This window comes from Triticum urartu, chromosome 6A (assembly GCF_056163025.1).
Source record: "Triticum urartu cultivar PI428250 chromosome 6A, HENAU_Tu73, whole genome shotgun sequence".
Lineage (NCBI taxonomy): Eukaryota > Viridiplantae > Streptophyta > Magnoliopsida > Poales > Poaceae > Triticum > Triticum urartu.
Genome location: NC_141878.1, coordinates 201,888,309 through 201,892,942, shown reverse-complemented (window position 1 = coordinate 201,892,942; position 4,634 = coordinate 201,888,309). Strand labels below are relative to the sequence as shown.

Genomic DNA, 4,634 nt, shown 5'->3' with positions numbered 1-4,634 from the left:
AAGTCCTAGTTTTGTAATAAATGTCGAATCACTCAGTTTTGAATTTGAACCCCTCGGTTTTAAATCTTGTAGTACAGCTCGAACAACTTATTTTGAAATTGAACTTCATTCTTTTTTACCCACAAACAAGAAGAATTCGAGTTTTTTTGTATACATTGAAGTACTCATTTTTATAATTTGAGATTCTTCTTTAAAAAAACTCATTGCTCCATTTTTTAAATTTGAACTTCTTGTTTTTACTAAGAAAATTGATAAGTCCATTTTTTATCTAATGTTTGTCATGCTCTTGTTTAACAAATTGAACTTCTTGGCTTTTACTTTTCAGGCATGGGATAAATCTGTTTTTAGAACTATTCAATATTTTGAACTTCCCCATTTAATTCTTTAGTAATGGGAAAAATCTAAGTTTTTCTATTACCTTAGAAGTTCTCTATTTTTTACATTTGATCTTCATAGTTTTTCGTATACATCAAACTACTGCATATTTTCAATTTTTAACTTCTTCATTTTAATCTTTAGTAAGAACGAAAGTCTGAGGGGGTTTTAAACATTGAACTACATTTTTTAAATTTGGATTTATTTGTTTTTGTTTCTATTAGTAACAGAAAATTCCTAGTTCGGGAATAAAAATCCTAGTTTTTAATAAGTATCGAGCCATTTCGTTTTTTAGATTTGAATTTCTAAGACTTTTTAAGCGGAGAAAATCCTTTTTTAATAAATTTGTGTTGAGATGTTTTTTGTTTTTTCAATTTGACCTTCTTGGGATTGTAATAAATGTTGAACTTCTCTGTTATTTTAATTTGAACCTCTAGGTTTTTCTAGAAACAGCGGAAGTCCATTTTTTCTATAAATTTTTGAACTCCTCTATTTTATTAGATTGAACTTCTTCGTTTTTTACTTATCAATGGAGAGAAGTTCTAGTGTTGTAATAAACATCGAGCTACCATGTTATTTAAATTTGAACTTCGAGGTTTTTTAAGAAACGAAGAAAATCCATTATCTTTTTTGAACGATAATCCGTACATACAAAAATCCCAACAAGATAAGTTGCTACAAGAAATGAAAACAAACTCATAATTTTTAGTTCATAGACAAAATACATTCTCACATGAACATATAATCGATTCATGGTTCCCATTTTTCAGCGCCATTCTTTCTTGTACACTTTCAGAACCTTTTGTTGGGGGAATAAGATAATTAGCGCCATACAACATCACCTTGAACCCCTATCATATATATCTCTGAACTTCATCCATGTTTCATGTTTTTGTGCTCTGTCTTCTTCATCACACAACACCAAAAAAGCTTTTCACTGTGACATTTTGCTGCAAAATTCATTGAACAGTCATCATGCATTACAAATTCTAGAGAAATCACAGAATGTAAAGAAACAACGGGGAGTAAAATATCCATACACACAGAAATGCATCGACACATTTGAGTACAAAAAAGGTCCCCGTGCCGGCCCTGTTCTTGGGCGACAACCTTCTTACAGCGCCACCATGATGCACCTCCTCCCTAGTCCTGAGCTCCACCCCTGTCTCCACCACTCTGGCAGATCTCTCTGACCTCCAGTCGATCTTGCGGCGGCGGTAGATGCTCTTCTTCCACGGGCAGCGGTGGTGGTTGGACATGTTTGGATGCAGCGGCGGGGAAGAAGCACGGATGAGAGTCTCCAGTGCCATGATAGGAACCGGTGGGTTGGTGCCCTGGTTGCGGTGTCGGGGAAGAAGCACAGAGGATGGTGGGGGTGGGCCGTAGCAGGGGTTGGAGGTTGTGGGGGCCTGTCGCCAGCGGCATCTGGCTGTGGAGGGAAGAAGGTCATGGTGACAGTTGGAGGAAGGTCGCGGCAGCAGGTGGAGCAAGTTTGTGCTCATGGAGGTAACCTGATCTGGGGCAAGGGACGGACTTGGCGGCGCGATCCGCAGCGAGGCACGGTGGAGGCGGCCCGATCCGGGAGGGACGAGCGACGGTGGCAGCAATGAGGGGCAAGGGGCGATGGAGGCGGCCCGATCCGGGGCAAGAGACGGTGCTGGCGGCGCAATCCGCGACGAGGGATGGTGGCGGCGCCGATTGGGTGTGGAGGCGCGTTTCGGGCGGCGGCAGCGGCAGTGGTTGGGGGTGGTGGAGCTTCCTGCCCGGGGGTGAGGGGGCGGCGCCAGATCGGTGATGGAGATGATGGGGTGGGTCGTGGGGATCGGTTGGGTTCGATGGTGGGTAGGTGGGCTTTATTCGTTTTGTAGCAGCTCGGGAGTTTGGGAGAACCTAATCGGGCCCTATATAGGCTTGACGTGATCCAAATAGTTATTATGATCCCAGGATCAGAATAGTGTTGTCCTATATACATAATGTTTCTTGTAATAGATACAACAACTCACATTTTGGGTGAGTCCTAGATACAACAACTCATATTTTCTTTTGAAAATCATCTCAGGTCATCGGCTAAATCTTGAAGGTACATATTATTTTATGCTCTCATTGATATATGCCTCAGTGCCTCTCAACACATCCATTGAGATCTACTAGTCCATGTTTATTGTTTTAGTTTAGAACCAACCTTCTAGATCAGAGGAGCTGAAAGTAATTCTAGTGTGAAAGATGAGCTTATTTTATTTGAACATTTCCTTATAAAATGTATTTCTTCTTCTACTTTGTAGTTACCCCTATGAATTGGGAACAAGTATAGTTCAAGTATTCAGATGAACTATTGATATTTATGATGAAAGTGTGCCCTAGAGGCAATAATATTGTATTATTATATTTCTATATTCATAATTAAGAGTTTATATTCTATGCTATAATAGCGATGATCCTAGAATATACAATTCGGTGGAAAACTCATATGCACGCGTGGAATGATAAACAACAAAATAAGATTCCTAGTCTCGCCTCTAAGACTAACTCAATTGTTGTTGCTGATCATGTTTTTCGGATCTTAGGATATCATTAAGTGTAAAGATAGTCCTAAAACAACATCGAGAGTATGACATTAGAAGAACAATCATATTGAATCGACAGAAACTTGTTTGTTATACTTTGAGATAATATAGTCTGAAGTCAATTGTTATAACACGGAGTGTTAACGTGTGTTTTAGTTCCTTAGACTATGAGAGTACCATAGTCATTTCTTACCATACGATGAACTTTGGGGTTGCTCAAACGTCATCTATAACATGGTGATCACAACGATAACTTACAGGTTCATCGAAAAGTTTGACAAGGGACTAGATAGCTTGAGAGTCGAATTTGCTTCTCGATGATGGATAGATATTCTTAGGTCCCTCTCGGTGTGGCTGATGTTGGTACTAAAACAGGCGGACCTTAGGTAGGGGGTCCCGAGCTATGGATCTGGGAACGATGGATAACAGGAGATAAGGGAGATGATGTTTCCCAGGTTCGGGCCATCTCAAAGAGGTAAAACCCTACATCCTGCTTTCATTATATTGATGTGAGGGAGTATAAAATATAAGATGATCTACCTCGATATTGTATTTTGTGTTCTAAACCCTAAGGCGGGTAATTGTGATTGTGCCTCTACACACTAAACCCCTTGGCTTATATAGGCACCAGGGGTACCTAGGGTTACACATGGTCGGTTTCCAACTAGGAATAACCATGTCAGCAATCAGAGTTGTCCTTAAAGTATACGCCAAGTCTTTGGCAGTGTCCATCTTGATCACGCTAGGATTCGTAGCTTCCAGAGTCCTTCCTTGTGGAGATCGGCCGACCATAAGCTCGGCCCATGGACTGTGGGTCACATAGGTTGGTACGCCTAGTCCAGGACACTGTTAGTAGCCCCTGAATTTGTCTCCGAAGCTGACGATGGAAGTTGCATCCTCGGACCAATGTCTCCAGCTTGAAGTCTTTGGCTTGGCAGGCTGGTTCTCTCTCCATCGATTCAAGTTCGGCTTTCAGATCTGCCAAATGTTTTCAGCCTCTATTCCTCGGATAGGGTAATCTTTAGGTTATGTGATCCGAGGACTTTCGCCGAGGACCGACCATGGGTCTCACCATATGTGTCCCTTTGGTTATTATTTCATAAATCTTCTTGATCGTTGTGCCGCCTAGGGAACAAGCCCATTCAAGGCTGGTCATTGATGTCTCCTCCCTTTTAATGTTTTAATTAAGTGGGTACTTAATCCAGGGTTACAGTCAAGACCATACCCTAGCTTCCTCGCATCTTGCCTCAACACGAAACTTTCTCCTCAAATTTTAGCTTTGAGAGCTCTAGTCATGGCAAGCAGTGCGGGCTCATCGACACGCCCCCACGGGCCTCTCAAAGGTGACTACGGAAGTTGCTCCGTCACCCGTCGACAATTGGACCAGCTTGCCACCCAAGGTTATTTGTTGGACGCAGACCTTGCTTCTACCCGTCCTGGCTTAATATCTTTGGACAAACGAGCGCACGCGGACAACCATCCCGTTCCTCATGGGGAGGGGTGAGTTTGCTTTGTCCCTTTCTTATTGCGGGGCCTTGGATTCCCCATCCATTCATTTCTCCATGGACTCCTTGAGTTCTACGGGATCCAACTCCACCATCTAACACCCAATTCCATCATGCATATCGTGGGATTCATCGTCCTATTTGAGGTGTACCTCAGATGCGAAGCACACTTTGGGCTATGGAGAAAGTA

The 4,634-nt window shown here is 42.1% G+C and overlaps 1 long non-coding RNA gene across 1 annotated transcript; it reads right to left on the bottom strand.

The window, feature by feature from the left end:
- Window positions 1-1,070: 1,070 nt before the first annotated feature.
- Window positions 1,071-2,245, bottom strand: LOC125516759 (uncharacterized). The gene is made up of 2 exons (XR_015607920.1): window positions 1,416-2,245; window positions 1,071-1,325 (listed from the first exon to the last, which is right to left on the bottom strand). It is a non-coding gene; the product is annotated as an uncharacterized LOC125516759 (long non-coding RNA).
- Window positions 2,246-4,634: the final 2,389 nt, after the last annotated feature.